The sequence below is a fragment of the Mercenaria mercenaria genome, chromosome 14 (assembly GCF_021730395.1).
Source record: "Mercenaria mercenaria strain notata chromosome 14, MADL_Memer_1, whole genome shotgun sequence".
Classification (NCBI taxonomy): domain Eukaryota; kingdom Metazoa; phylum Mollusca; class Bivalvia; order Venerida; family Veneridae; genus Mercenaria; species Mercenaria mercenaria.
The window spans coordinates 17,990,589-18,004,283 of NC_069374.1; positions in this window are offsets into that span (position 1 = coordinate 17,990,589).

A 13,695-nucleotide genomic window follows, 5' to 3' on the forward strand; every position below is an offset into this window, starting at 1 on the left:
TAAACAAACACACACTGCTCAACAAAACAGGTGCAGAAACTAAAGTGATAGTGTAAGTCATTCTGTTTCACATTAAATGAAATATAGAATTGAAATTTTACTGTCTAATTGAACAACAGAAAATAACTAGATATAAACCTAGAAGAAAGTAAAGTTTTGCTTAAAAAGAACGGCTTTATTTTAAATTTGTACCTACCTCGATTATATAGCATAATTATTAGTCTAAATAATCAAGAAGATTTTAGTTATGTTTTCGTTTTCTTTGCATAGAGAGTTCTTCCCTTTACCGGAGTTTCAATTTAGTAGGCATGAATTATCGAGATATACTTACCAACACCTCGAAAAATTAAGACTAGCCTTATATATCGATTGGTGCGTCTGGAGACGAAATAAACTAGTTTTGCGTTGATCGAATCTTAATTTGAATTAATCATACTGGCAAAGACACTTTTTACATAGGTGTTTTCTACCGAAAGCGTAGCTCCAATTGTCTTTAAAGCGGTAAATAACTAACTCAAAGTCTATTTTTATCTAAAAAAAAGTAAAAGGTAAGATGAGAAACTATTTATAAGGAAGAAGGGTATGCAATACAAAATATAGTCAACAATAATTCTAAATGTTTGTGATTAATGCCAATTTTCAGGATTATTTCAGTTATGTAACCAGTGTTCATTATTTCAGGACTAGTAAAATCCTCTTCTTCCAAGTAATTTTAAACTTTCCCACTAGAAAAAGAGGTGGAGTACGAATGATTTCAGACAAAATATCTCAATCAGAACAAAGGCCTCGTTCGAGGATGGGGCTCACGTTCCCTGATCGATAGATCTGCGCTCTCCCTGTTAACTAGACGGACTGGCTGCAAATATTTTAGAAATAAATAGTAACTTACTGGAAAGGGCAGGAATAGCTAAACAATATGCTTAAGATTGCAACAAGGTATTTGTTTTATTCAAACTAAACTAACAACGTCACGAACAAGTATTAAATGAGAAATTTGTAACTGTTGTATTTAGATGTGTCATCTTAAATTGACTGAGGAAAAACACTGAGCTGTTACACCTGAAACCGACTACTCTTAATTTTTACGGTCTGAATGTTTAACAGTTCAATGTTACGTCCGGCCTTATTTAAGTTTCAATTGCACTTATGTAACAGTAAATTGCAGGTGTTTTACAAACGTTTAACACCTGTAAAACACGACATTTGTTTTAGTTTTTCTTACACTTATGGCAAAAATGTACATATATATATATATATATATATATATATATATATATATATATATATATATATATCCTGCTTCCACAATATGTAACAAGTACATAATAAATAGAAATCGCCTAACTGTGCAAATACCAATACCAGCAGATGTTTTATTTTTTTTTTTCAAGTACTCACTGTACATTTATCAGAATGCCATGTTGCAGCATCTTCCTCCCATGTCAAGCATCCAACCGTAATGAGGGTGAAGTTATAGTAAATATCTTTCCCTGTAAGCATAAACAATTACACGCAAGAAGTTGTATTTACATTAAATTTTGTTAATTACCGCAATGATCCGAAAGGACCAGAAAATATAACTAAAACGGTCTTCCTGCTAGTAACGTTAAACATTTCAAATAATGAAGTGTCAGTGTCGAACAGGAACAATGCAAAGCTCGATAGAGTCTTGGATTTTGTTATATGGTTTAAGGACACGTTAAGACGGTTTAATGACTCATTAAGATATTTCTTTTAGCGTTATATATACTAGTATACACTTACCGAATGGCCCACAGGACAATAGAATAACCATATATTATTGAGCGACGGGTCATTCAACAAGTTTGTTCTTTCAATGACGTGATAATTAAATTGATGAATTGTTTTATTAAGGGTTGCCTTTAGCCAGACAAAATAAGGTGTTGAAATTTAGACTGGCCCAGTAGTAAATGGACTAGTGATTTATAGAAGGAATTGTGTAATATAAGGTATTAATAGTTTCATACGATATTTGATAAATCATGTTTTTGTCTATTCGTGGACAATCTTTGTGAAATTTTGAATATTTCAAATATTCATTTATTAGAACACATGACATAAAATCATTTTATCTATTATCACACACGAGAAAGTACATTTCAAACTGATTTTTCTATTAGTATTTTCTATAAGAGACGCATAAAGGACCTTTCCCTGCAATGTATATAATGTTGGTTGAAAATAGCAGTTGTACTAGATAAAATGCGATTTGGCTAAATACAAAACATATCAGTGTATAACAAGATACGAACAGAACTATAACTACAGTTATCCATAAACGTAGCAATGTTAGATTGCTTACGCGATTTGAGTGAAATAAAACCTTTGCAAAAGTTTATAACTACACTAATCCATATGCACCATTATGAGATGGAACATGCTATTGGAATGAAGTAAAGCCATTACATACGTTTAGTGTGACAGATACATTAGTTGAACAACATTCTGACCTTGACCTATTTTCATGAGAAGAAGATGGTGTTCACACTGACTTGACATTATGCTCATACGTAAAGCAAGACGAAATTTGTTTGTGTCGGCGGAAAATTGCTAAGATGTACATGTATATCAAACATTGTCCACGTTCGACTTGTTTAGCCGGTTGAATAGAAATGATAAAAATGTCCGCTGGGATTTCATAATAAATTGAGCTCATTAGATAAACTCATTCTCACAAGACACCCGTATGTAAGATATTAATTGACAGATACTGTGTTTTTGTTTATATTTGTAAAAACTAAAAGTAACTACAATTATTCCAAAATTATGCTGATTTATGATCGCAATAGAAAAATTCTGTTTCAAAGTAAAATAAGAAATATACTATCATTGCTATCATTCGCTAAAGATCAAACGTTACCACATGTACTGTGTAATTTTACATTTGAAGAGCAGTATATAGAAAACAATTTCAAAAATAAAATTTATAATCGTTTGTGATTTTAATAGCATTTTTGTTCAATATTTTATAAAACAGAAATACAATACATACTGTTTTCGGACAACCTAACGGCAAGATGAATAAGTCCAGATTTTCCTTTCATCTGATCTGGTGGTATACAAATCTGCCAGTTTTTATCCTGATAAACGGTCCACTTCAGGTTGTAGTCTATTATAGATGGTGGTCCACCAAATTTTATATAAACCAAATACTCAGTAAAATTGTTTCCATTAAGAGGTAATACAATCATACAAACATAGTCTGTAGCCTTTTGGTAAATAAACTGATGGTACATAAATTCAGACGCATCTTCTTTGTCTACTTCCGGCTTAATTATTTCAGCATCTGGCGTTTGGACATTCTGTTCAAAGGTCAGGAAACCAGGAGTAACACGTTTTTCCGGCGTTTTTGCGTCAATTCGTAAGATTGTTGATGTAACGTAACTCGAAGTTCCGTCTTCATCATACATGAACACATTCTCGTTAAATTCAAATGCCTTAAAGAGGACAGATAAACATAAAGGATCAAATAAAACAAAATACGTATCAGAAATATGAATATTGAATCAGCATTACAAGTATTGAACAGAAAATGGTCGTAACTCATATAAATGAATACGTTTCAATATATTTACGTTCAATCCTTCATATTAGCATTGACATACCCGGACTTCATGTACATTATTTACCTTTGAACTTAATAGCATTGTATATTATCTATAAGAACAATGGCAGTACTACGCTTCTGTAGTTACATTCACATCATCACTTAAGCAAAGTGTGTTAAATTACATTATAATAATGCTTAAGTAACTCTGTGTTATTTGTGAAATATTGATTGGAAAATCAAACTTCAAAATATCTCTAGAAAATGCTCACATGTAATAAGCACTCGGTGAACTCAAATAATAGTTGGTACCGGTAGTTTCAAAAAAGTCCATTGCTTGACGGAATGCTGATTTTACTACTTACTAAATCTAGATGTTTCATTAAATATTTTGAAACATATTAGGAAAAATGTATGCAAAGAATCAGAAGTTTAAAGTGAATGCTGAAATAATTCAAGACTAATACAAATCTGAAATGGAATACTCACAGAAACCGACACCGACTCTTCTCCGGTGCTCTCATTTCCAATAGCATTCTTCAAGCCATCAAGCCGAAACGATGATGTTTCCGTCGGTATGACGCCATTCTGTATTGTTTTTGCATTATTCTTTTTCACTAGTTGCTTAGTTTTATCACTAGCCTCGTTGCTACAGGTACTGCAAACTTTCAACTTGTCTTGGATATTCTTTGCTAAAGATATGGCCATTTTTGCAGCTTCCTTTGCCTGTAAATAGTTGCAACATATTTATTGAAGATGGTTCGTCGGTTGTTACTGCTCTTCTTGGAGAGGTAAATTTCAAGATACAGTCCCTGGCTCGCGGATTTTGCTTTTTCCGCGTTACCACCGGCATAGATATTTGCCTTGAGTGGAAAATTGCGATGATTTTTTCACATTGAACGGCTGTTGACAAGAGCGAAAAATCGCGATGATTATATAATACACCGCAATAAAAGTATCATTAAATGTCCGCGGCGAGTCACGAGGAATAATCTCAGCGGGTCGCGGTGAATTGCGATGGATCGCGGTGAACCACCGGCAATCACCGCGAAATCCAGGTAAATTTTATAGGTTAAATACATATAAACTTTCTACTGTTGTTACATGTATAATTGCATTAGTTTTTTCTGTTAAAATGGACAAATAATAGGGTTTAAGAACAAATAAATAAAATTTATGTTAATATGTTATCATTCCATTAGTTTAATAATTTATCTATAGAATTTAACAAATTAAAATGTATTCCTATCTTACCTTTTGGATAAATTTCAAAATTTACACGTATGGCTTGGCGTCGCAATTTTGTAGTTTTAAGTTGAAATTTAATGATTTCCTGTAGAGGATGAATGTTTATATTCATTCGCAAAATAAAACAGAAATATAAGTAATATATAGCATTTCACAAAAACTGTCTCATTTCATTGTGGAGTACCGAGGTAGGAGAAACAAAAATTGCAGGAAGTGTCACTTTTCATACTGTTTATTGTCATCAATATTTTAAGTATAGTCAAATACTGTATGATACACGTACTTGTCACTTGAAACTTTTCTATTTTTGTAAAGAAGCAGTTGCACAATGTGATATGTATTATCAACAAACATTATGACAGGCATTTTTTTTTTATAGAATATTATATAAAATATATAAAGAAATCGTTGTTTAAGTACTTTCTAAGTAAACCACTTTACATTTCGGCAAGGATGGTCATCTGTTTTTATCAAATTAGTTTTAAATTTTACATAGAATAGAAACAAAGGTAATAAAACTTTAATGAGAAATAACTTTAAGAAATTCAGTAGGAATCACAGGCAGTAAATATTATGTAAAGTAAAGTTAGGCCAGCATTTGTAGATAGATAGACCTATGGTGGCATAAACAACATACAGAGCAGGGTAATATGTATAAGAAAGAAGTCACCATAGGAAAATCCAGTAGTGAGGAAGTACAGTAATCAAGCAGACGACGACAGGCAACCGAAAGCAGGCAACAGGTAAACAGGTAAATTTTAGCTAAGAATTATACCGCGAAATTGAGATGTCCCGTACACAGGAAATGCGTGTGGAGCTTTTATTATCCAAAAGATTTGCTTCAAACTTTCCACATCGTTAAAAAATAGATACAGCTTGATTGTCAGGGCATTTTCATTAAGATAAAAACATCACACTAAACAAACTTACATAAAAACGGCCGATTTTCAGTAAAAGTACCGGTAAAATTTCATAGCGCGCGGTCGTAAATAGCTATTATGTCTAAAAAGTAAATAAATTAAAATTAATGCGGAAATTAAATTTGGACTTTCGGTTAGAAAAGGCAAAAAACAGAATTAAAAAATCTTTAATAATAAAAAAATGCCGTCAATTTAAATACACACAGTAAAGCGAAATTGTTAACCATATTGCGAATAGTAATGTACATGGATTAACATATTTATCGATATGACATATATAGACGTGGCGTGTAATCTAAAAATAACCTGTGAATGGAAGGTATCGGACGTAAATTTATACATTGTTTAGAGATAGGCCCTAAAATTTTCAATGATAGAATTACATTAAATAAAGTCTAGAAATTAATTTCAAAGTCCTTGAAATAACCAAAAATGATTTCACAAATGTGAAGTTTATGATACTTTTGTTAATATCAATAACAGAAGTTTTAATTTTTAATTTAAAATTGTGATCCACAAAGAATGACAACTCTTGCCTTGGGCTAGTACTTATAAGTAGAGATCTATTAGTTTACTTCCCTTGCAATTACACAATTGAGTGGAAAATGAAAACTGTTTAAGACACAATATCATACTTTTTTGCACAACAAAATCATTAAGGATTTATTCATTTGTGTTTGATTTACCCCTCAAGACATGGTTCCTATGATTCTGTCAACTTCCATATGGTAAAAAAATTAACTTTTAACAAGCCAATAATAAAACGAAGTACCAGTAGGTAAATAATAGTGCAGATAATACAGTTTTGCTTGTATCAAAATGTCACAATAGATCCACTTTTGTAATACAGAACACCTGGTAGGATTAGTAAAGGTGCAATTATATTGATCTCTATTTCCTATGCCTACATTGTTGTTATAAATGTATTTTTAAAGTTTTAATATATTTTAAATGTTTTAAAGTTAGTAAATAAAGTAGTAGTGCATACACTTTTGTTCATGAACAGTGGCAGTCTTTTTCTTGCGTAACGTAACAAAAGTTCACCAAACTGTTTCCAAAATAAATATAACAAAACAATGATCCGAAAATTTTTAAAGTAAAATGGCATTATAATTGTATTCAAAGCGCATCTATAGCTTATCAGTGTTGTATATCTCTGTGTTGTTTCAACGCTCTTTATTTAGTGGCAATTCGGGGCCAATAAAATGGATAGATGGATCGCTTCTTTTCTAATTTCATAAAAAGTTTATATAATGAAAACATACGTATTTCTGTTGGAGTTTAAAGCACTGACTTTTTTATGATATAATTTATTTTGCATCCGTGGAAAATTTATCTGTTAGATCTATCATGATATATATTTCTAGTTTTTATTAAATCAGTCATTATTATTGCAAAAGTTTCATGAACATTATCGGGTGGAAAGTCAATTCCGTTTTAAATGCAGATACTTTATATACATTATAAAATCATTTTCGACATTTTTTTTAATTTCACTATGTAACACCTTCAACGCCTTATTTACATGTAGCAGACTTGATCACTAAAATATTACAGAAAGCTGATTTTTAAACTCGTAATCTGATAATATCTGAAAAAAAAATAAATTCACTATATAATTGAGCCGCGCCACGAGAAATTCAACATAGTGGCTTTGTGACCGCACGGTCTAGACAGGATTCAACCTGTTCGCTTTCATAACCTACTGCAGTAAGAGAAACAGTTAGTGAACATCATATATCCTGATCAGACCGCGCGGATGCACAGCCTGGCCAAGATCCACGCTGATCGCAAAGCTACTTTGTTGGTTTTCTCAAGGCGCGGCTCATATTATGCAAGACTCCCGGAAAATAATACGATACAGGATAACGGAGTGAAGTCTTCAATTACCTCATCGTTAGTTCTAATAAGTCCTTTAATTCCTGATCTGTTTCTTGTCGTCACACGAGTAATTTACAAGAAAATGCGAAATTTAATTCGTCCGTTGACGAAGTGCCATTATATGTTACTTTTTAATTCCAGCGTAATTCTATAACTTTTAAGTTAAACACAATATCACAACTATGTTGAACAATGACTGTTTTCAAGTCTTTAATTTTCACGTGTACTTAATGCTTGCCTAGTAACATTTTTATTGGTTAACGAACTCATCAGTGGAACATTTAGAACATGACATGAAACACTCAAATAAGTAATCAACTATAATTAAAGTCATATCTTGGAATTAAAACAAATGGGCATCATTGAACTTGTGGCAATTATCGATCACAATACGTTGATGAATGAAATCGAATTTTCGATGTGTGATGTATTTTCGCAACTCGGCCATCAACATCAATTACTTCAACATAAATAGTGTTTTATTAAATATTGTTGCAATATTATTCAAAACCAAAATCATCTGGTTAAAATGAATTAGCTAATTACAGTATACGAGTTCAATGAAATTTACATAACGCCGGAATTTTAAAAGCAATGACAGTCTTTTGTGCATTTATGAAATTATAGAATTTAATGGAAACTGTACTTGAAATAGAATAGTTTGAAGATATAAATGCTTGCAAAATACAAAATACTATTTATTTTCACCTTGTCTAAATAAACTATCAAATTATACAGTAGTACATGTATATATACATGTATTATACAAGTTCAAAGACATAATGATATTAAATTTCATAACCCTGATGTTTTAAAAATATAATCCTTGCATTTATTAGATTATATGAGTTAATGGAAATAACACCTGAAATAGAAAAGTAAGAAGAAATAAATGATTCAAAAATATAAAACATTGTTTAATTTCTTCATTTCTTATCCCATCATAGTGTTGAAATTTTAAATTAACTGTATACATAACAACAAGCCACTGCATTTACCTGTAAATCGCGGCGATTCATCGCAATTCACCGCGAACCACCGGCACTTCATAGCGATGCGCCGCGACCATCATCGCGGGACACCGCAATCGATTTCATTGCATTTGGTCGCGGCGGACATGCATGAAAAAACGCGCATGCCCGCGGCTCAGGAAATTGTCCGCGCTAGGGTCCAATCGCGGGGAAGCGCGGACTTTGAAAAATCCGCGAACCAGGGACTGTATTTTTCTTCTGATAAACCTGAAATTGCCTAATTACCATCTATGTTTGTATTGTTACAGATGAAGTTTCAATAACACACAACACTATCAATCAATGCCTTCATATTATAATAAAGCTTATGACAGTCATTCAGGCGAGTAAATAAAAAGTATTTAAATTGGTTAAAATCTTAGAAAATGGTATTTCTAAACAATTTTTTTACATTGTAACATATTCAGGAATATGTAAATTAGTTAAACTATGGAAAAAACGCGTATACGCTCATTATAATTCTAGAGGCACTTTTATGCGCCTATTTTTGATACTCAGTGCTTACATCGGTTGGGAAAACGAAAGTAAAAGAAGGAAATGGCGCAGTGAATTACTTCTTTCCTTTCGTACAGTTTTTATTCATAATGAAATAGGTAAGAATACTTGTCACCTGTTTTCATGATAAATAATTATCTCAGTATGATACCCTAAAAAATCCCCGCGAAGGAGAACTTACAGCGTTTTTCTTTCCATCAGTTTGTAACTCCAGTTTAAGTTGCATTCTCATGTACAAGTATGCTCTTTCTACGGGAGATATCTTGCTATTGTTTGTGCTTATGTTCTGGCCTATAACCGACAGCATGTTTCCAATCTACATCAAAGGGGTAAAATATATTACAAATAAAATTTATATTCATTAGCTAAAAAAACAATCTCACATATGTTTTACAGTTTCTGACTTTGAAGTATTTATAATGCTGTCATATTAAATCTTGCAGATAGTTACTGTACATATATAGTAAAATTCAGCTATTTGTTACCATGAAGCATCTACCATGAATCTGAGTTGTTTGAACAACATGACCGCTAAACAAATACATGGACAGCTTATATTCATAAACACATCAATAAAAAGACAGAAAATAATACCTGTGTTCGTCCAGACTTCAAATCTCCTACAGCGCGTACTTGATTCAAATTATCAGGAACAGCAGAATTGACAACGGCTTGAAACATGTAGTAAATCTCTGGAACAAAATTTAACCTTTAGCCTGCTGGCGGCAAGTGAATTTGCCTTTGCGACCAGTGCTGACCAAGATCAGCCTGCACGTCCGTGCAGGGTGATCATGGTCTGCACTGTTCGCTATTTGGTCAGTAAATTTCAGTGAACTCCCCTTCAAATAATAAATGGAACTATCCAAATTGAATGACAGACCATCCATTTTAGAAATTTAGCAGGGTAAAGGTTAATGTTAATTACTATACACATTCAACGAACTATAACAGAGATTAATTAAGGTTTAACAAATACTAATTTAACACTGCAATATTGTTTTGATACCGGTATTATCTCATTTGTTTCGATTTGTTTATTGTTGGGAAGTTAATATGAAACGAGTATGTAAATGTCGGTCATATCGTAAGAAATGTGCATTCGAAACAATCGACAAACAAATGAGATTGGTCCTGTAGTTATAGCACATGTATGAAAATATTTATACTAAAGCAGAATGCTAAAGGTGGGTAAAAAAAACCCACCGGATTAAGGATAATACTTCATTTTAAACCTATAAATCAATAATATATTTACGCAATATCTTTCATTTCATAGTTTACAACTAACCAGAATATGAAAAGATACAATTTACTTGAATATGAAAACATTTACCACCAGATGTACTTTCTATCTGTGCAGACTGGTCTTCAGTTGTGTTTTCGATCTCTAGAGCGTCTGTTCCAACAATATCCGACAGGTAAATTAGATCAACCTGTGATAGCATATCAAAACATTAGAATTATCTTGTTTGAACACTTTCGTTCTAAATTCCTTCTAAAGCATACATACACTTGCCCTTAAGAATAGAAACTGGAAGGTATGTCGGGGAATCTCCAGACCAAAGACTTTGTACAATATGTCAAACGGGATTAATTGAAGACGAAACTCATTTTTTAATTGTTTGTCCTGTGTATAACAATACAAGATCGGTGATATTTAATGACATTATTTCGAATGATGTATATATCAACATGACAGACAGTGAAAAACTAGTTTTCCTTATGAAAAATTATCAGAATAAAGTTATAAAGTTTCTAGTTAGAGCATATATGTTAAGAAGAAGCTTTCTTTATGATAAGTAAATATAAGATACTTTGCAATTATTAAAACACAATATTCTGTAATATGTTTTTTACCATTTTTATCAGTGTTCAATTTATATATAGAGATGTATACTCGATCTCATTCATGTTTCACTCTTGGTATTATTCACAACTTATGTTAAATGTAGTAATAAGGTGACTTATAGGTCCGATGGGCCGGGTGTCTTTTGATGTATTTGTATTATGTATTCGGAATTTATGTATACACAAGTCACTATAATAAACAATTTACTTACTTACTTACTTACTTACAGATTATAAAAAGATCAAGTAACATAAAATAACGTAAAGAAAGAGGGCAATTACAGATATCACTATACAACGTAAATAAATTAGCACCATGAAATTAAATTTTTATGCGACTCATGACACTAGAAGCAAACTTACATCCGTTAAAAATGAACCCCAAGAATTTTAAAGAAATAAAAAATATATATAAAATAATTCTGCTGTATATTTTATTGTCTCAGTACAGACTGAATTTATACTGATATGTTTTGAAAGGAAAATGAACACCCTTTCTAACACAACGCAAGAAGTTCGATATTTTACTATTTAGAAAAGGCCGTTTGAACTTGCTTTTTAATAACCAGTATTGAATTGTATAAGATCATTGATTTGTACAAAAACCGGGTTTAGAACAAATTTGGACACATTATATGTTATAAAATGAGAAAATGACATTTCAATAAGCTATTCAGATAGTTCAGAAATTTTAATCAATCTTGATTTTTTATTAAATTACACCCATTGCTTTATAAAAAACATCACGCATTCTTTCAGGATGTACGAGCATTTTTTTCAGGATATCCGCCATTTTGAAAAATGTTTCTTCGAATATTGTTTTCTAACAAAAGTTCATAGGCGTAGGAGCAGGGGGGCAAGCGGGGGCCAGCCCCCCCCCCCACCCCCCAAAGCTAGGAGAGGGGGGGGGGCCAAAGTATAGTTTGGCCCCCCGAATATTTTGGAAAAGAGATATAAATTGCAGTCTAATATAACATTTACTTAGCATCATATAATTCATTTCAACCTGAATTCTGATTTGCATTTGGCCTTCCCTTGTATTCTGACTAAAAATGTCTCTTTCCGTAGTGTGAGTACTGAAATCTGTACGCGACACGCCAAGAATTGTTTACATTTTATAAAAATAATATATCATTGAGCGCAATCACTACAGTTCCGGTTTGAGCGTCTGCAAAATCAATGTAGGCCTAACTATTAAGCCTGTTTACGCATGTAAACGTTATGTATTTTTTTGTCTTTCATTGTCCATTCAAGGGAAATGGTATTTCCACAACTTTATACCACAATTAGACAAATGCAGTGCTAACTGATTGTATGTCCAGGGCTTCAACAGAAGAATGTAAAAAAAATGGCACACTTAATTAGAACAATACATAATATGACTGATTAAGACAGTTCAGTGCCTAGTCGTATGTGTATCATCAGAATAACTCAATGATTGCTAAAACATAAAGGTTTGAGGGGCCTATGGCCCAATTAATCCCTGTACAAGGCTTGGTGCGTGGCATTCCCTGTTTGATATTTTTCTTTGTTTTTTGTTTTTTTGAGAATAATGCACCGAGGATACCTTGCCGCTAACCCCCTTTCCCCCCCCCCCCCCCCCCACACAAACCGCCGGTCGAAATGGTTTGCCCCCCCCCCCCCCCCCCAAAGTTAAACTCGCTCCTACGCCCATGAAGTTTTGTCAAAAATTAACGCTAAATAATTAAAATATGACTACTAATGTACCATTTGACCAAATAAATTCTACTTTTTGCGAAAAAAAAATTTCACCCTTATTTTTTGGCTAGCATTTGACGTAAGATTTACAATGGGGTAGGGGTAGGTAATTTCAAATATCTATGAAAGTAGATCAAGTTTGGTTTTCATATTTTCCTGACTGATACATATAACAATAAGCTATAACTGAAATAAAAGTTTCAAGATAGCACTTTATTTTATCTAGAAAATATAGATTAAAACAAAAAGAACAAAAAATATCAAAATTCGCCAGTTTTTAACAGTTTTTTCTTAATAAATCTCTTAGATGTACGGTGACCCCAACCTTTTTTCTTTCCGTTTTGAAGCATTTTTGTGTGTCATTAAAGCTGCGAAATATTTGAAAATTTACCGTCAGAATTTTTTTTTTGTAGATCTAAATACAATTTTTCCATTGAAAATAAAGTGGGTGGGGTAATTATGTCAACATGTAAAAATGAAAGAGATTTGTTAGTGACATTTATGCTTATATAATACTGACATCATTTTGTATTCATATTAACCTGTAAGACGTGAAATCCCTTTAACATTAAATGGGAAAATTATATGTTTTATAAAGTACCACCATTTTTCAATTTTTCAAAATTTCAGAAATGCTTCAACAGTGGGAGAAGGAAATGCCCTATAAAAATAAAACGAGTTCGGTGATCTGTGTTTTTTCATCTCTTGTTTGTCTAAGAAACTAACGTTCTTCAAGCCCACATGGGTATGAAAAATTCATAACGTTGGAAAAAATTCGCTCCTACATCCTTAAGTTCTTTAAAAAGGGTATCTACCGTTAAATACGATATAAATGGAAGTAAGTATGTGTATAACAATTGTACCTTTGTATCAAGATTGACAAACTGTGGTTTAGCTGCAAGATTTGTGAATGCATTGGTTACCAGCGAACTTAATAGTTTATCTCCCTTCCTTGTACCGTTCACGAGATCATTTTCGACCACTC